Source organism: Adiantum capillus-veneris, chromosome 27 (genome assembly GCF_014529385.1).
Source record: "Adiantum capillus-veneris isolate H3 chromosome 27, ASM1452938v2, whole genome shotgun sequence".
NCBI lineage: Eukaryota > Viridiplantae > Streptophyta > Polypodiopsida > Polypodiales > Pteridaceae > Adiantum > Adiantum capillus-veneris.
The window spans coordinates 36,000,541-36,021,140 of record NC_140957.1 but is presented as its reverse complement, the minus strand read 5'-3'; the positions used below and the strand labels follow the sequence as shown (position 1 = coordinate 36,021,140).

Genomic DNA, 20,600 nt, shown 5'->3' with positions numbered 1-20,600 from the left:
CAAACATTACTCTATAGTGGATACAATGATCCGTGCTTTAGTCCAAAACCATTGATTAGACTTATCATTACCAGATATTGCCAAAAGCTTCTAAGTTCCCCATTAGAAATTGCAAGAGCATATAAATTATTTTGCATAGTTCAAACCAAAAATGGTGTAATCAACAGCAGTGAAATACTGTGACGCGATACGGGAGAGCGAAATACATTGATAATGAACAAAGAATATATAGAGTACGCAAAGTAAAAAGATGGAAATAAAGAGTTTGTATGGATAGAAAGTAATCATTACAAGAAGAGAATAGCTCGTTTCATAACCTCCCGACCACCCCTGAGCTATCTCAATCACACTCTCACTCTCACTCTCAATCTCAATGTTGTGCACAATCTCAATCTCAATCACACTCTCACTCTCAATCTCAATCACACTATTAATCACAATCGCACTCTCAAAATCTCTAGATAGCAACAACGATCATAATCCGAGTTGTAACACGATCACAATCCCAATATCATGACACCTCGAATAGATCCTGTTTCACACATCGATTTCTGCAACTTCTACAAAATAGTCAAAAGAACATACTCGTGCAACCAATTCAACATGATAATCAAATTGGAAAACATAATTTTGATTCATCATAAAAGAGTATAATCACTTCTTGATTGGATCAAACAAAAGAGTTATTACCTGTTTATGTTTGTTTGTAAGCTAACCTATTGTTGCTTGTAGGTTGTCTTGCTGTTGCTGACAACCTATTTCTGTCATAACTTTTACAAACGAACTCAGAACAGAGCAATCCAGGTACTCAAAACGACGGGAATAGGTTTGTTCTTCAAAGCATCGTGGATAGAATTGCGAAAAAACGTCCTTCTTTGACTGAAAACGCAACTTTTAGGTCGCGACTTTGAAAAACTCTATTTTTGGATCTCCACTACTTTTTCAACTTATTTTAAAACTACCCATGCATGATAAGCTAAAACACATAAATATAAAACATTGATATTAATAAAAATCTCAATATTAACTACGTTTTTATTATACTGTTCATAAACAGACTACCTGTTGTTCATTAATCTATATCAAAATATGTCTTTGGTGTATTATTTAAAAAGAAGAGAGTATATTGTTTCTCTTAATATCTTAAACTCATTCATATAAGCTCTATCTAATAGACTATTCAACAATTTTTCAAATCGTGTTAAACGAAAGATATGGCCTACTACATTCTTTTCAACTTTAAGAACTTCAAAATTTAGTCTTATTACATTCTCCCTTTATCAAAATTAACTCTGTCCTCAGAGTTGAAAAGAGGGGTTTTTAACATACAAAACATCAAATTCAATCCAAGAGGAATCTTTTCCATGATAAGAAGAATTCTACTTCTAAGTTGTCTAACTCTACAATCAAATTGGTTTCTAGTGCTGCCTTCACATCTTTTCTTTAGAATAAGAATATCTAAATAAATATATTTCGTTGGCATTCTCACAAAATTTGATGTTTCAAAAGAAACACACATAAGCAATCATGATAATACAAATAATCCTTATGTAAGAAAAATTTCTTCTCAACTATCTCTCTTGATTTCTCAGTTTAATTTCAGGTTTAATTTCTCAGCCAGATTAGAGGACAAGAATCAATGTGTACTACTCGAATCAATTAAGAAATTCAATTTTAAATCTTAAATTTTATGCATGACTTTGATCATAGAAACTTTCAAATAATGCATCAAAGACATAAAGCATCATAAAGAAGGGTTAGATGATTTACCTTTACCATCCGTATCGTCAATAGTCTCCAATTCAACCATCTTCGTACATATTTCCTTGTCAATGGCTTTGTTCGGGCATTTGAAAGTCTGGTGGCATTACTCTTCTTGAAACTTGATTGATCTTACAGCTTCCCCCGCATCGTCATCGTCTTTATCATCGCTCCTCTTTTGTTTCTTCTTCTTTGATCCTTCATCTCTTGGAGACGGCGATGAACCGTTTCCATGTTTAACTTCCATCTTCTCCTCCAATTTGTCTTCATGCACCACCTATTCTCTTTAGTTTATCCGCTTTCTCATATCTGTTAAGATCTTCATTGAGCAATCGAATAATCTCCTCTTGTTCCTTCAATCACTGCTGATATGATTCCATCGCTACCGCAGGATTGAAACAACTCTGATACCACTTGTGACGCAACACGGGAGAGCGAAATACATTGATAATGAACAAAGAATATACAGAGTATGTAGAGTAAACAGATAGAAATAAAGAGTCTGTATGGATACAAAGTAATCATTACAAGAAGAGCATAGCTCGTTTCATAACCTCCCAACCACCCCCAAGCTATCTCACTCACACTCTCAATCTCAATGTTGTGCACAATCTCAATCTCAATCACACTCTCAATCAAAATCGCACTCTCAAAATCTCTGGATAGCAACAACGATCATTATCCGAGTTGTAACACGATCACAATCCCAATATCATGACACCTCGAATAGATCCTGTTTCACACATCGATTTCTGCAACTTTTACAAAATAGCCAAAAGAACATACTCGTGCATGCAACCAATTCAACATGATAATCAAATTAGAAAACATTATCATAAAAGAGTATAATCACTTCTTGATTGGATCAAACAAAAGAGTTATTACCTGTGTATGTTTGTTTGTACACTAACCTGTTGTTGCTTGTAGGTTGTCTTGCTGCTGTTGACAACCTATTTCTGTCATAACTTTTACAAAAAAACTCATAACAGAGCAATCTAGGTACTCAAAACGACGGGAATAGGTCTGGTCTACAAGGCATTGTGGACAGAATTACCAAAAACGTCCTTCTTTGACTAAAAACGTAACTTTTAGGTCGTGACTTTCAAAAACTCTATTTTTAGATCTCCACTACTTTTTCAACTTATTTTAAACCTACCCATGCATTTTAAGCTAAAACACATAAATATAAAACATTGATATTAATAAAAAGCTCAATATTAACTACGTTTTTATTATAATGTTCATAAACAAACTACCTGTTGTTCATTAATCTTTATCAAAGTATGTCTTTGGTGTATTATTTAAAAAGAAGAGAGTATATTTTCTCTCTTAATATCTTAAACTCATTCATATAAGCTCTATCTAATAGACTATTCAACAATTTTTCAAATCGTGCTAAACGAAAGATATGGCCTACTACATTCTTTTCGACTTTAACACTACAAGAGGTTGTGTGCTCTTGTGACGCTGTTAGCAACGGAAATACACTGGGTTTTTATAACCCCCGGCGTCGCTAAAACCGTCGCTAATAGCGTCTCTACGAGAGCGTTGCTATATGCGACACTATAGGCGTCGCTATATGCGTCGCTATAAGTGTCGCTATAAGTGTCGCTATATAGAGACGTTGATAACGACGGTCATAGCGACAGTTATAGCGACGTTCACACAGAAGTCTATAGCGACGCTCCAGAGCCATAAATAGCGACGGCTATAGCGACGCCCGAGAGAATTTTTTTTTGGTGACAGGGCATTGAATGCCCTGCCACCCATCAACCATATTGTACTTGATTTACTTTTTTAAAAAAGTGCAAGGGTAGATAATAGACCCAAAATAGTCACCCACAAGACGCATTGTTTGCAAAATTGAGAATTGTACACATCATAGGCAAAATGAATTGATTGGCAAATGTAATAATGACAATTGTACAACATCATAGGCATAAAGAATTGATTGGCAAAATGAACTGCGGTGACAAATGTAATAATATACATGGTTCAAAAAGATGTATAAAATCCGTCTCATGATACATAAGCTATGAGAAACCCTAGACTAATGCTATCTAGCTACGGCTAACCTGACGTCGTCTAGTCAGACGTCTCATCGCGTCCAAGCGGCGTATCTGTCGGATTCTGCAAAAAAAGACAATAAGACAGCTTTCAGTAAGTATAAACATATAACGACATTTATAAAACAATACAAAAAATAGAAAAGAATAAACCCTAATACTAACCATGCCGCCGCGAGAACTGAGAATGTCCATCAGGGCGTTTAACCCTTCCTGCCTGCGTACCCGCGCTCGTACGGTGTGGGATCACGTCCTGTCATCGACCATGCACTGTCAAAACATACAAAGATTTCATTATGTTAGAATTAAAAAACTCATAAACCCTAAACTATCAAACATAAAGAGCAATGTGAAAACACTTACAAAATCGGCCTCAAATGATGCCCATCCACCGCTCCCCAAGTGGTGTGAGCTCCCTGCCTCTACTCGCGCTCTGGCTGCGTCCTTTTGTTGCTTCCACTTGTCGGGATTCTCGCACGCTGCTTTCTTCGCATTCTTCCAATCTTCTTTGGCCAGCCAATCTGGCCTGTTCCACCCATGCTTGATTGCTTTTTGCACTTCGGAACGCTTGTGTTTGCAGTATTCGCGCATTCGAATCTTCATCAGGTCTTCATTGAAGCGCTGATCCCGTGTTGGAACGGGAAACTCATCATGAAGTATGCTCATGAGTCTGGCTTTTAAATCACTTGGTACTTCACTCCATTTGTTTAGTATGTAGTGTCTAAACAGCTGAGAGCAAATACCACGCATGCGTGAGATCACCTTCTTGCCGTCATCATCCATGATGATGCCGTCGCTGAAGTCGACGGAGTAAGGCAAGCCCTCTGGCCGGTGACGCGTGAACCTGGGTGTCCCGACAGGGGTCTCTAGCGGCGTGTCGATGGGGGTATGGACGTCAGGTGTCTCCACCGGCGTCTGGGCCCCGAAGCCAGGAGTGTCGAGTGGGGTGGCTCCTGGCGGAGTACGTAGAGGTGTGTAGCTGCTAGGAACAATCAGCCGCGCAAAACCTGGCGTAGATGGCGATGCTGTGGCTGGTGTGGGGGCGGGCAAAGAAGGGGAGGGTAAAGAGCCTCGTCGAACACGAGGCGGTGTGGAGGCATCGGCGGCGGAATCCCCACAACAACCGCCACCGCCACCACTAGAGCGCCGGTGTCTAGACAAGTGTGAAGATCATCTCGTCGACACCGAAGCTTCGGAGCGCGCCGAATGCTCTGAAAGAGAGGGAGATGCGGATGGAGTAGAAACGCGCGATGATGCGCCAGAGCGATGACGCTCCACGTACCACTGTCTCTCCTGCGGTGACAAAGAAGAAAGAAACTCCTCATCATCCATACCTGCATTAAACACACGAATATTTAAACTTAATATTGAATGAATAGAGTAGACAATGACGCAAAGACCAGTAAATACAATGACGTAATGACGCATATAAATACAATGACGCAATGAATTGAGTGATAGAAGAGGCAAGTCGAAAACTCAGAATTTTCAATCAAAAGATGTGAGCGCGAGTAGAAAAGAGCGTTATACACCATGGAAGGTACTTAGAGAGCCAGAGCTTTTACAACACGGAGCAAAATTGTTCAAATACAATATTTGTAGCTTTAAGAGATCTCTCTCTCATCCTCGCATAACTCAGCATAACTTCCTATATCTATATAGAGCTCTCCGTTTAAACACATATCCTCTGTTTCATTTTGTAGCTCCTCTGCATGCACCCCATATAGAGTAGTAGCATCTTGATGCTCGTCTGGCACCACCGCAGCGGCTTTTGATTGAGCATCTTCTCTGATCTCCTCCATTGATGCCGTTGTGATTGGCACATGGTAGCCTTCATACGTCCTTGCACTACGAGGGGCTACCTCTATGATGTACCACCAGTTTGATGTAGACTTTGAAGGATGAAATATTACCTGCCAGAGCCACATAACTTACATGAGAGCTTTCAAGCACATAACTTGTAAAAGGGGGATGGTAACTATTTACATACTTACTTGTTCACAATGCTCGGGTAGTACGAAAGTGTCTCTTAGGGCAGTCCATTTCTTAGTAGAATCCACCTCAAGAAAACCAGACTCTCCTCTACGCACAGTACCGTTGCGACCCTCCATGATTATCATGAACCATTGCACGTCGAACAAGTCAACAAAAAATCCTCTGTAATTGATCCTCAAAATCTCTTGTAGCGTGCCAAAGTAAGTGAGTTCCGCCACCACAGGATCTTCATCAGAGGAACGTCGTCGACTAGACTGTTCAAATTTTGCCATGATTCCACAATCTTGAGTAAAACGCTTTTTGTCGATCCGTTCCACCCTAAAATGTCGACCTTTATACCATGCTGTTGTGTATGACTTATACTACAACTAACAAATATTATGAGTGGCCGTTCAAACGTTTAGAAATAAAGTCACTAGCTAGTCGTACATTGCAAACTTACCTTGGTCGCGCAACCCCGAGAGTACTCCGACTCTTCCTCAGTCACTTCGTCACCACATTGTTATGCGCTTTTCAATTGGTTGTGCAACCATCTTAAGCTCATGAATGTTGGTAGGCTCTCCAGACCCGTCGGATAGTGCATCGGTGGTCGTCTTCCCCGTCTCCACTCGATTCGTGCCCTTTGTCGCTCTTGATTTGCATCCTCATATTGTGAAATCCACTTTTGCATCACTGGATTGTGAAGCATGCAAAATCGCTTGATTTTAGCCTCTAGATCTTCCGTCATCTTCTTCTCAACACCGAGATTGCACATGACAATCCCAGATATGTGCTCATCATCTATGGTTCGCCATAGCGTGTCCCGGGCTTTATCAAATCCGTTTAGCCACTCTCCAATGTACACTAGGGACTCTAATACCCTCCGGACGTGCTTTTGACGCACATATCCCTTAAGCGTTTTCATGAAACGTTCTAAGAAGAACATCCATCTGGAATGAACTGTGCCAGCTATTTCCACCTCATCAACTATGTGAACAAGAAGATGCACCTGAATGGTTAGCATGGTAGTAGGAAAATGTTTCTCAAACATGCACACAAGCTCCGCAGCATTTAGTTTGGTGAATGGTATGGAGTCTACGTTGATCTCCTTTTGTGAGATCCATTGCACCAGCTTTGCAAGTTTGTAGATTGTGTTACGGATGTCGAGAGACAAACATCCCTCAATGGCAACCGGTAAAATAAACTGTAAAGTATGTGCAACAATGATATTAAAGTCCACATTTTATGCAATGATATTAAAGTCCACTATGAACGTACCTGACACATTTTATGCCAATCGTGTGACTTCAAACCGGTAAGCTTTCCTTCTTTAGTAAAACACGTTCGGAGCGAGTACATTACGCCAGTGGGGGTCCGCAAAGATCGAATGGTCTCTTTTACTTTGCGTTCTTGGGCTCCTGTGAAAATCCATGGTGCTTTAGGGAGTTTTATCGATCCATCAGATGCTGTTTGCCGCCAATATTGCTCCATACGATCCACATTTCTAAGGTCAACTCTGGCTCCCAAAGTATCTTTCTTGCCGGTCAGATGGTCCCATAGTAGATTACCCACATTCTTGAATATGTGCATTGGATCGAGCAAGTGATTGATCATGAGTCGGGGCCAGTATGGTAACTTTGCCTGCTTGTCGAGAAGAACGAGGAGTGCTTTCAATCTAGACATACGTGCTCCATTATACAATGGTGTATCGGCTTCACTTTTCATATCATCATAGATAAGCCTTTCTGAATCCATGATCGTCTCGATCATTTCATCAATCTCGGGCTCAAACATTGCCTCGTTGGGAATGTGCTCTGCATGATCATCCCCCAAGCTGTCAGAGGCTACATCTTGTGGCCTCACATATGCTGCTTGACCAAAGCACCTGCGAACACGTCTATTGGGTTGCAAGATTGCTGCTTGTTGGCCAGCGTAAGAGTCCGACGAGTTATAATTGGCAACAACTCGATCTATAATAGATGGATCGAACTCGCCAAATTCACGAACGTGCTGCAAAGAAACACGTCTTGTCCGTCGCACAGCATGCTTGCATTGATTACAAGGACATAAGACCCTCGTTGAGAGATAGGTGTTTCGGTTGGACGGTCCCACATCCTCGTCACTACTCATAATGAGGATAAAAATCTTATAACCTGGACAATAAATTTAATATTCTATTGGCATTCTTCGTCTTATCTCTCTCTCTCTCTCTCTCTCTCTCTCTCTCTCTCTACCTCACATTCTCTAGTCATGTCCAATCCCCGCACACCTCGGTCTAGAGGTGCACGGAGATCAGAACCACCGGGTTATAATCTCATCTTTATTGGTCAATACCTATATTTGTGGGTACAAGAAATCTACAGACCCACGTCTACATGATACTGCATGTAGTGGACAAAACCCCTTTGCCTCTTCTCTAGCTGTAGCACTTCACAGCATCTTAACATCTTTTCACAGTAGATCTTTTCACTGTTCGTCTAACTCTAAACCCTAAACCATAAGTAATTATTGCGTGGATTCGATCTAACGTAAATAAGCATAAATCTAACTAAAAATAAACCTAAATCTAATTTAACGTAAGTCTACATCTAACCTAATCTTTCACGTCTTTTGGGATAGTTTCCTACGACGTTAAAACTCTCTTCTTCTTGTGTGTGTGTGTGTGTGTGTGTGTGGGTGTGTGTGGGTAAACCTAAATAAACCTAATTCTAATCTAATATAACATAAATCTAAATCTAACGTAAATTATGTTATATTAAAAACAAAGAACTAAACTAACAGGGATTATAAGAACCTTAAAACTGATTTAACACATAATTTTTCACATAACTCGGCAAGAGTTGGCATTCTCATCACTAAAGATGTGAGAGTTAACTTCCGGCGGTGACGCTGCCTCATCTCCATCCACATCTGACGATAGCAATTGGCCCTTTGGACCGTTCTTGCTCTTGTTACTAACTTTGAAGTTGCTGTTGAATGACTAGAGGTTGTCTAGATGGTCATTGTCGGGGATGTAGTGACTCTTGCCGCCCTGAAGATCCACCTTCTTCCCTCTCTTTTGAAGACATTTCACCAGTACTTTTGGATCGACGGAGCCCACCATGAGTGAAGGCAGCAATACCCTATATTCCATTGAGGGCTTTCTTCACCCGCTTCATGTAGGCATCGCAGTCTATGGAGACCTAAATCTAATCTAATATAACGTAAATCTAAATCTAGCGTAAATAAACGTAAATCTAACTAAAAATAAACCTAAATCTAATTTAACGTAAGTCTACATCCAACCTAATCTTTAACGTCTTTTAGGATAGTTTCCTACGACGTTATAACTCTCTTCTTCTTGTGTGTGTACGCGTGTGTGGATGTGTGTGCCAATAAAAAGAGATAAATGGTATAACCTTTCTATCACCCATGCCAAGTATGATAGATTGGTTATGCCATTTCCCTCTTGAAATATAGGTCTTGAGTTTAACTCCTTGTCGGCTAGATCTTTAGGTCTTTTAATTTTAATTAGTTTCCTACGGCGTTAAATTAGTTTTCCTCTCTTTCTCTCTCAATGTGTGTGCGTTTTTTTGTTTATGCATGTTTTCTCTCTCTTTTCCTCTCTCAATATGTGCGTTTTTTGTTTATGCATGTTCTCTCTCTTTTCCTCTCTCAATGTGTGCATTTTTTGTTTATGCATGCTCTCTCTCTCTTTTCCTCTCTCAATGTGTGTGTGCATTCTTTGTTTATGTATGTGTGTGTGCGTTTTTGTTTATGTTTGTACTCTTTCTCTCTCTCTCTCTCTCTCTCAAAAACACTATGTGTGTGTGTGTGTGTGAGAGAGAGAGAGAGAGGGAGAGAGAAAAAGGGGAAGGGAACATGAGAGTGAGGAGAGGGAAGGAGCATACCTGGCTCTCCTTCCTCTCCTCGTGTGTGTGTGTGTGTGTGTGTGTGTGTGTGTGTGTGTGTGTGTGTGTGTGTGGAGAAGAAAGAGAGAGAGAGAGAGAGGGAGAGCGTTACCTGCTCCTTGCTTGAGGGCGCCGAAAAACTCAGATCTGAGATCTGAGTTTTTGGGCGCTCTCTGTTATTTTTTTTAGCCCAGCCGGCGTCGCTATAAGCGTCGCAAATTTACTTGTAAATTTGCGACGCTCATAGCGACGCCGGGATTTTTTTTTTTTGAGCATCGCTGTGTGAGCGTCGCTAATATGAATAGCCTCTTGTAGTGTAAGAACTTCAAAATTTAGTCATATTACAAATACCCAGTAGAAAAACCATTATTTCAGTCCTTTTATATCAAAGCAAACCATACCCAAAGTGACATTTAGTATTAAAATCACACAAGGTACCTCTGTAGATTCAACCAGTGATTTTTTGTTGGGAGCCATCACCAAAAGACTTGCAGAGATGAATCCTCTCACCCACGGTATAGTGTGTGCAACAATATTGAAAAAGGCAGGGTGAAACCTCTCACACCCTTACCGACTCAATGTATGCAAAAACATGAAAGAACAGAATATCCTTTGCTCAATGGCAGCTAAGTGAGCGTTATTGCCCACCTTTATAAGGTAGTGTCAAGCCTTGCAGTCTCCCGCCTCCGGTCGTGGAGCTCGCTCATGAGCACATGGAGTTTGGCGTTGCAAACGAATGTCCACCCACCCGCACAGGGGCGGTGCTAGTTGCATGCACCCCAAAGATAGCCAGCGGCGTCTGCAACATCCCGCAAAGAAGCTCTGATTTCCTGTCACGCTGCGCTGTGCCTTCAAGTGATGCTTAGTGACCTTTCCCCAATAGTATACGACCCAAATATAGCTGGCGCCCAAAAATTATGGGCTTCCTACACCTATGGCCAAACCATCTTCCCACGGTAAAGAGTTACCACATGGTAGAATACAAATACTTACATGACCTAAATCCTCATGAGGATAGTATAGTTATTCCGAAACTTCGAAAGAGGGAGAGGAAAGCACAGTTTTATAAAATATTAAAAAAGGGTCATTACCTGGTAGTTTTAAAAGCACGGTTTATAAAATTTTAAAAAAGAGAAGGAAAGAGAGATATATATAGAGAGATGAAGAGATACGGCCACCATTCTCCAGATGTAACATATAATGAATCAGTTCAGAGGTTAAGCTAGTGTTAGACCAAGCAAGAGGTAGGATGTGGTAGATCTAATCCTCTTGATACCAAGTAGAGAGAGAGAGAGAGAGAGAGAGAGAGAGAGAGAGAGAGAGAGAGAGACAGAGAGAGAGAGGGGGGGGGGGGGGGGGGGGGAGGGAGAAAGAGTGTGTGTGAGAGAGAGATAGGGATAGATAGAAATAGAGAGGATGAGGAATAGAGAGAGAGAGAGAGAGAGAGAGAAAGAGAAAGAGAAATAGAAAGAGAGAGAGAGAGAGAGGGGGGGGGGGGGGGGATAGAACGAGAGAGAGAGAGAGAGAGAGAGAGAGAGAGAGAGAGAGAGAGAGAGAGAGAGAGAGAGGGAGATATAGAGAGGGAGAGATATAGAGAAAGAAAGAGAGAAGGAGGGAGGGAGGGGGAGAGAGAGAGAGAGAGAGAGAGAGAGAGAGAGAGGAGAGAGAGAGAGAGAGAGAGATAAAGAGGGAGAGAAAGAGGGATAGAGAGAAAGAGGGAAAGAGAGAGAGAAAGAGGGAGGGAGGGAGAGAGAGAGAGAGAGAGAGAGAGAGAGAGAGAGAGAGAGAGAGAGAGAGAGAGAGAGAGGGGCAGATAGAGAGAAAGAGAGATAGGAATAGAGAGAGATAGAGATAGAGAGGGAGAGAGAGGGAGATAGACAGGGTAAGAGAGAGATTAGATAGAGAGAGAGAGAGAGAAAGAGAGAGAGAAAGAGAGAGAGAGAGAGAGAGAGAGAGAGAGAGAGAGAGAGAGAGAGAGAATAGAGAGAGGGAAAGAGAGGAATAGAGATCGATCGGGAAAGAGGGAAAGAGAGAGAGATAAGGAGAGAGAGAAAGAGGGGAAAGAGGGAGGGAGAGAGAAAGAGGGAGAGAGAGAGAGAGAGAGAGACAGAGAGAGAGAGAGAGGTAATATACGTGGGAAAGAGAGGAATAGAGAGAGATAGGGAAAGAGGGAAAGAGACAAAGAAAGGTAGAGAGAGACAGAGAGAGAGAGAGAGAGAGAGAGAGAGAGAGAGAGATAGATAGGAAAAGAGAGAGGGTAGATAGAGAGACAATGCTTGCTTTACATGGAGGTGCATGCATGACTCTGGGATGGAGCTTCTGCTTTGTAGTTCAATTGCACGACGGAGAGGGGGAGAGCGTGAGGGGGAGAGAGAGAGAGAGAGAGAGAGAGAGAGAGAGAGAGAGAGAGAGAGAGAGAGAGAGAGAGAGAGAGAGAGAGAGACTCAGTGAGAGAAATGGAGTTACTTATTGCATTACATTAGAATTGTAATGTTACAATCAATCCCATGGAATCACAGAGTCCTACGCCACTCCATTCCACACTTGCTTCGTCAGAACATCGTCGACGGAATTTCTCTAGCAGTGCGCGTCGACGCTCGTCTCAGGGCAGCGAGCACTGTGAGAGACGAAGTGGCGACGGATCTTGTGGTTTCGCATATTTTGGTAGTGGCGGGGGAACGGAGTCCCCACTTTCAAAGCATGCCGCACTTGCAAAGAGGACAAGGATACTAACGCACTCGTGCCTAACACACATGGGTGCTACTACAAGGTTAAATATGGCGGGGAGGTGGACTTTGGCACAACACAGGGCAGGGATAAGAACTGTTTTATAAAGTTTAGAGACCAACTGCTCGATCATACATAGTACATTGAGGATGCTCTGTTAGCTAGATTTCCAAACGCCCCCGATCCACGTTTTTCACAACAATGGTTGGAGGGATACATAAAGACATTTCTAAAAACAAGCAGTCCAGTGTGCAACGTGCAACAACCAACCATGTTAGAGATCCAGATAGGAGTTACCGTGGTGGCAACATGATAGACGCGGAGTGGGAGTGGGAAATTCAAGAGAAGAGCGATCAAGTTGCGAAGGGCTAATCATACACGCAACAACGCGACGCTCGCGCAAGACAAACTCCCATGCACTATGGCTCAAGAGGCAAGGGAGCTTGGAAGGATAAATATATAAGATTAATTGAATTATAACATCGATCGGTGATTATAAATATCGTAGTTGATGATTTGGTATTATTATTACTAACTTAGGAAAATATCACTCTCTCTCGACCAACCAGAGAAATGGTCAAGTATCGAGAGCGACATACAAAATTTGATACTTGGTGATGGTTGTTCGAAAACAACCACATCCCTCGCGAGCAATGTGACATGGCGGTTGACCACTACAAGCAGTAAGTTTAAACAAGTAATTTTGTATCAATTGTTTTGAGCTGTTGATAACTTTTTAATTTGGTTTGGGTTTATGTAGAGTCAAATTGATCCAACATACGTACCTCTAGACGACGACGAGATAGAGGAGGATTAGATAGAAAAAAAATTTGTCCAAACTTTTGTAAAGTCCCAATATGGCACAATGTATATACAACTATTTACATTTTATTGCAACTTTTTTAAATAGTTGATCTTCTGCATTTTAAATTGTCAAGCTAAAGTAAATTCAAATTCAATTCTTTGATCTTTTTTATACTCTTCCAAAAAACAATTGATGTTTCATTGTTTTATGTAGATAAAAAATAAAGGTGCTCATTTGGGCCACCCAAAATTGGGTGGCCCAAATGAGCACCTTTATTTTTGAATTAGCGTGTAGCAACAATAAGCGCGGTAATAAATGCGACAACTGGCGCGGTAATAGCAACGGTTATATTACCGCGACTATTACCGTGCTTATTGCTGAGAAACCACTACCGCATCCATAGCCGTGGTTATTGTCGCCCCCGTAAATTTTTCTCTCTCCTCTTTTCTTTGTTTTTCTACGGCAATGCTAGTGGTTATAGACAACTCCTCGATCTTATAGTGGTGACAAAGCTTTGCAGGTAAGTACATTGTATCATAAGCATGATAAAGTGCAAATTACAGTTCAATAATGTGATCAAGGGGCTGACTTGTTCATGTAATGACAGGTTGCTCAATGAGAAAATCTTGCAAGAAGGGAATCATATGCCCCCTACCTGTCCAGCTGCTAAAAAGCTTCCTACTAATTTGTGCTTGGATTATCACAAAATACATCCATGTCCTAATGATTGTATACTTTTTCGCAATGAGTATGCAAATTTGGAAAAATGTCCCAAAATTGTGGATCTAGCAGGTACAGGGAGGACACACAATGACATGGCACTCAAATGCTAGATCGACAGATGATGTGATGCGGGTACCTTCTGACTCTCGTGCATAGAAGCACATAGAGGAAATTTGGCCTACATTTAAGAACGAGCCTCAATGTATCCACTTTGGTCTGGCAATGGACGGACTAAACCCATTCGGATTATGGAGTTCGTCATGGAGCATGTGGCCTATTTGTCTGGTTAATTATAATCTTCCACCATGGCTCGCTATCAAGAAGGGCCATCTGTTGTTGTCATTGATCGTCCCATGAAAGTACAAAGCAAAGAACATGGACGTCTATCTAGCACCACTTATAGAAGAGCTCCAAATCTTGTTGACAGGAATCAATGTGGTTGATATGTCCCAACCAATTGGACGACGGAATGTACATGTGCAAGGAATTCTCATGTAGACTATGCACAATTAGCCAGGCTTCGGTGAGTGCTCAGGTAAGTGCCTCTAAAACCCTCACACACATGTGATTCCTGGCTTTGCCAATGCTTCTATATTTTACTTTTGTGATCTTTCAGGCTTGAGTTACTTGGACAATCATACATGTCCGAAATGTGGTCCTCGACTTGGCTTCCACCAATCTGAGCATTTGAGCAAGACAGTTTAAGAGGAGCATGGTAGATTTTTTCCTGAAAGACATGAGCTACATGGACCAAACATATGCAAACATGACATGCATCAACTGAAAGCATGCGATTGGAAAAACATGTGGCTGGAGAGGGGAGATTGGATGCCACCTAGAATGAAAATACTTTCTATTTTCCATGAACTCCCGTATTGGAGTGACCATCTGATTAATCATTTTCTCGACCCAATGCACATCTTCAAGAATGGGGGGAGATCATATGGAAAACCATCACTAGAAAAAGAGAGAGCAAGGCCCAAAGAGATGACCTGCAGGTTATGGGTCGAACAGAGATGTGGCCTCGACTTAAATTCAATGAAAAGTTTGGTATACCAAAAGGTCCATGGGTTCTGAGTCGTGCAAAAGAGAAACAAGTGAAGAAGACTATATCTTTATTCAAGACTCCCACAAGGTGCATGCGATGTTTGAAAACTGCTTTTACAAGAGATGACAATCTCAGTGGTCTTAAGTCCCACGATTGGCACAAATTTTTACAGTTCATCTTACCAATTGCCATAAAGAGTTGGTTGACATATGAAATTAGAAGAACAATCTACAAAATCAGTGAGTTGGTACACTGGATCAGTTCAAAAGAGATAAGAGAAGACAATATCGATGCAGCACGCTTAAATGCTATTGAAGCAGTGTACATGGTGGAGAAGTACTTTCCAACAAACATTCTTACCATCCAAATGCATATACTTATGCATGTGGTCGATGAAGTTGCAGTTGCTGGAGTGGTCCATAGCAGGTAGATGCTCTTCTTGGAGAGATTTATGAAGACTTTAAAAGGGTTTGCTCGTCAAAGGGCTCGCCCCAAGGGTAGCATGGACAAAGGATGTCTTGTACAAGAGTCTCTTGTCCTCATCAGTGAATTTTTGGCCTCAATTGATCCAGAGATGCCCCAAATGTGGACTACTAAGGTCAACATTGAGGTGATAGGGGACGAGCCGCAAGGACAAGGCATCATTAGGAAGATGGACATCACAATGCAAGAGAAGGTTATGATATTTTTCCTTCTCAACTGAGACATCATGCAAAAGTGGCTAGAGAGGTACGAAGGGAAAAAGCAACAACGCTTGATAGATCGCCTTCAATTCAAGCGCAATTGTGCCACTAGAAACCTTCCTTTTCCAGATCATCTTCAAAAATTTCCTGACTTTCCAACTAGGCGGTGGTTAGATGCGACAATCTCAGAGGCAAAGAGGATTGGATTGTTGATTTTGAAGAGAAAGAGGAGATGTCAAGGGGTTGCGATTGGCATGTATATTTCACAACTTCCTTTTCGAGATCCACATGATCACATTGCTTTAATAACTTTAGTCTGTTTCAATTTTATGGCTGCAGTATCACAAATATGGAGCTTTGTGGATGCATGGGAAACACTTCAGAGTGCAACGAGTCGACGAACAAAGGTTCACTTTCGATAGTGGCGTTAGGGAAATCTTCGTCCAAGGAAGTAGGAGTAGTTCCAGGGTTGAGAATACAGAGACTAGCCAGCTTGAATACTTTGGCTACATCCAAGACATCTTGAAGATTATCTTTAGAAAGTTCGATATGTTTATCTTTGATGTCAAGTGGTTCAAAGTTATTACCAGTGGCTCCAATGCAACTATGCCTAAAGACAAGAATGGATTGATTTAAGTGAACTCTAGGTGGGGGTGGGGTGTGGACAGATGCGCGGGATACATTCGTACTTGCGCAGCATTCTGGAGAAGTTGTGTTCATACACGATACACTATGGACAAAAAATGATGAGAATGATCTGTGTAAAGCCTACGGGCTCTATGTCATTCAAGTTGCTCCATGTAGCAAGCAAGTGTGTGAAGGATTGGACATTGAGGTCAAAGAGGTGATTCATGAAAAAGCGCAGGACTGACGGAAACTTTAAGTTTAGATTTTGAGGTGGATATCAACAGTGAGCAATTGTATGAACCTAGAGATGAGGTGTCAAATACTGAAGCTGATGCGGAGAGTGACGGAGAAGTAGAGTTTGATGACGAAGATGTAGAATTACAGATTGAGATAGACATCTTTGGTGCATCAAATCTCATAGAGGATGAGAGATTAACTAATGATTTTTGCTAGGAACTCTTTTTATTAGTCTACAATACACTTTAGATTCATTCATTTGTATAGCTGCTTCGTTGATTTGTTATTTGTATTGATTCAACATTTCTTCTATAAACTAACATCTTTTATGGGTGTTGTTTGTGTATGATTTAGCTATGGCCGATGACGATGAGCCATACTCTCCTAGTTTTAGTTTTCCCGTTACTCTAGCCGGCATGTCACCCAAGCAAATGGGCTCGTTTTTGTCTTAGTTCACACTAGAGCAGATCAAGATGGCACATCACCTTTGCGGAGTAGGTCCCTCTAGACCTACTACGGCCGACCCTACGCCCGAACTAGTGTGGTCCCTACACCAAGAGGCCCCACACCTCAATCTAGTGTGTCCCCCTACGCCTAGGACTCCTCTGTCTCCTACACCAACGGGTGGTTCATCCTCCAGACAAGGTAGGCATCGTTCTGGAGGTGGTGGTTGTTGTGGTAGAGGTTCTCTCGATGCGTCCACACCATCAACAGAGCGTCCACCACTCTCTTCAATAGATAGTTCACCAATTGGCACACCACGTATACCTTGGGATCACACGAGCATGATCCTAGCAAGGTGTAGAAGAGCAGGGATGAGGCTATTGTGGTGGATAGGGTCGGAAAGGCCATATAACAGGGGATTTGACAGCTCTCTACGGTTCAATTTGGTCACTCTGTGATGGAGGTTTGGGATAACCTCAATGTTGAAAGAAATAATTACATCATCGAGGCCATTCACAGAGAGTACAGGCCGGCACACGGGTACGTTTTAGTCTCGAACCCATGGATTTTGAGCATGGCGAAGTCCACAATGTCACACCATCAGTTAGAGTCGAGAGACATGCACAATGACGACAGTCCCAAGGCGGCATGGTTGGATGCAGAGAAGTGGGGGGGGATTGCACGAGAGACACAAGACAATCCGCAGAGACTTCAGAAGCAGAGAGATGCATCCAGAACATTTTTGGAGTCTGCTGGAGCGTCATATCTTGGGACTGGAGGCTACAATACGCTTCGACATGAGTTTGTAAGTATTATACATATGCTATAAATTATTGAAAATATGTATGTTATTTGAAGATTTATCTAATGATTAAACCATAATTTTGTAGGAAGTTACCGTGAAGTGTCCTCCGACACGCCGAGAGGAGAAGTATGGGTACAAGCATGGACTTATGGCCCTTTTGACCCAGCTCTGCAGGAGGAGGGAGAGAACATCGACTGGGAGGCATTACCACGAGGGTCTTCTCACTCAGTGATTGTTTGCATATGTACACTTTTGTAGTGCTTCTGTTTATGGTATGGCACATATGTTATGGTTAAGATTTGGCAATCAAGTTAAGGTTATGGTTTTGCTATGATGGTATGGCAATCATGTGATGGTTATGGTATGACAAGCAAGTTATGGTAATGGTTATGGTATAGCAAATATGTTATGTTTATGGTTTTGGAGTTTTCGACTTGTGTTTTAATTATGGTTATAAAATCTTTATGCCATTATGCCCCAATCAAGCTTTTGATTTTGTGGTTATGTTTTTTCTTACAGTTTTGCTAATTGCCATACACTTGTTCTTTAGCGTTAGCTTGTAGGTGGAGTGTGGTTGCTTGTGCACTCTTCCTTTGGGCAGAGAGGGTTGTTTTCTTTTGCTACAATACATGCAACATCAGTTCCCAGTCCTCTTTGCCAAAAAAAAATTTGCAGGTTTGATCGTCGGTACAGAGTACAGTATAATCCTCGGTAGACGCATCGGAATATGCTATAGTATTAACGATGTTTATTTCATTGCGTATTTCGATGCTCATTTCATAATTTATTCTAACGCATAATATAACGATACTTATACCGACGTCACGATACCGGCGTCTCCTCCGATGCCTATTTCAATGCTTTTTACTTTTAAAAGTAACTTTATTTCATCGATATTTGTGCCGGTTTTTGCATGCCATGTTGTAGTGAATGAAAATCCTCTTGTTAATAAAAGTATTAGCACAAAAGGTCTAGGCTAGATAACGGATTGTAAATAGCAACGCTAATGTGTGGTTTTCCTTTGTTGTACACTCTGAAAGCAACTAGATCTTGCAAGGTTCTTTAAAAACTTACAAGGTACAATGATGGTTGTGAAGAAGAGGTGTTATATTCAACAATCATGATAGAGCTCAAAGCTTTGTTTGTTGGCATATTGAGTATTTGGTAACTTTTAAATACATTTATTTCTTGGACAATTAAGGTGATGATTGACTTGTTATAAAGCATTGAACAAATGAAGGAAATAGCAATGAGTGCAATGAATGTGGATGGTGTTGATGATATGTATGGCCAACATTTATAGACCTAAAGTCAATATAACATAAGGCTTAATTTGGACACTGCACAAGAAAAATGAAGCAAGAAGATCTTCTAAGATGTTATATTGTAGGTTTGTTGGCAATGAAACGCCTAAATGAAGGTTTTTTGTGGCTTCTTTTAGAAGTTATTTATTTACTACAGATAGTTGTGATGATTACAGTTTTTTAGGTCAAGTCATCTAGGTCTCTTCTTTTTTTGGGTCCTTGGTATTATGTTTTTATTAACGTCTTTCTCTCTCTCCAATATATTACGTCTTGGAAGGAATAACGTTGGTCACAGTTCATAAATTAAACCACTTATATTTTACCCAGTTGAAAAATTAAAGTGTATATTCTGGATTTCTAATAAAGAGAAAGAGCATCGTATTTGTGCCTTTGGGAGCGAGGCTACGCCACATCATTATACACACAAGAGTTTTGAGTTGATATTAGTTTTTTTTTCAAGTGATCAAGCTTTCAAGGCTGGAGTTTTTCCTTTTCAAGTGTGTCTTATTAAAGGTTTTACCATTCACTTGATTTTGCTCCAAACCCTCTCAATCAAAGCCTTAACACCTTCCTAGCTGTACTGCATACCCTTCCTAACGTTGATGATATGTATGGATGATTGTGGCCAACAATTAAAGACCTCAAGAAAATACATAGGGCACACTCTTGAGAATGTAGAAGCAAAATGAAACTAAAAGATCTATGGACAGTGGAGATGTTATGTAGGCTTGATTCTTAGCAACAAAATGTTTAAAATGAAGGCCTTTTTATCACTCTAAGTTTTGAACTCAACTTTGGTAAACAAGGAATCTAAATTTTGCTTCATTAATCACCTAATATGTGTTTTTGGTGATGTTTTCAATTAAGGTCCCTCTTTCAAACATCATGTTAGGTGATATGTTGTTGTTTGAATGAAGTGTCGCCTAATATATACATTACTCAAATCTAAATTTTTAGATTTTCCATCATAGAATCATACCTTAAAAGGATGTATAGTGATCTCTAGCCCCGGCGTCAAAGAAGTGCATAGTGCGACTAGGAAATTGTCAGGTCTTTGACTGTGCACTGCGCACTTCTTGACACATTTTTGGTGAACCCGACGTGAAGTAGGCTAGGGTGAGCATTCGTAGCCAAATCAAGCAAGACGTAGATGATTTGAAGCTAAAAACACACTAAAAAGGATCAAAACTCTAGCCATGAAATCTCCACTTTGAAAAATAACCAAGATTAACTCAAAACTCTTGTGTGTGTAAAGATTAGGTGTAGCCTCGCTCCCAATTGCACAGATGCAATGCTCATTCGACCTGTTAAAAACCCTAAATATACGCTTCGATTCTTCGCTGTGACCATTTCATGGAAGATTCACTACTTCATTAGAGAAGCCCAAGCAGTTATTTGAGGAGCAGAGACCCTCATTGGAGGCCTCACAGCCTCAACCATGTAGTGGAAGCAGCACGGGACTACACAAGCACCCTGTAAAGGAATACGTGTATCTCCTTGCTCATA

At 41.1% G+C, this 20,600-nt stretch overlaps 1 long non-coding RNA gene across 1 annotated transcript in view; it reads left to right on the top strand.

The window, feature by feature from the left end:
- LOC147421774 (uncharacterized) overlaps positions 1-18,263 on the top strand; it is a 37,119-nt gene extending 18,856 nt beyond the window's left edge. The window contains exon 2 of the long non-coding RNA XR_015186780.1: positions 17,876-18,263. This is a non-coding gene — a long non-coding RNA (uncharacterized LOC147421774). The remainder of the gene's footprint in view (positions 1-17,875) is intronic.
- Positions 18,264-20,600: the final 2,337 nt, after the last annotated feature.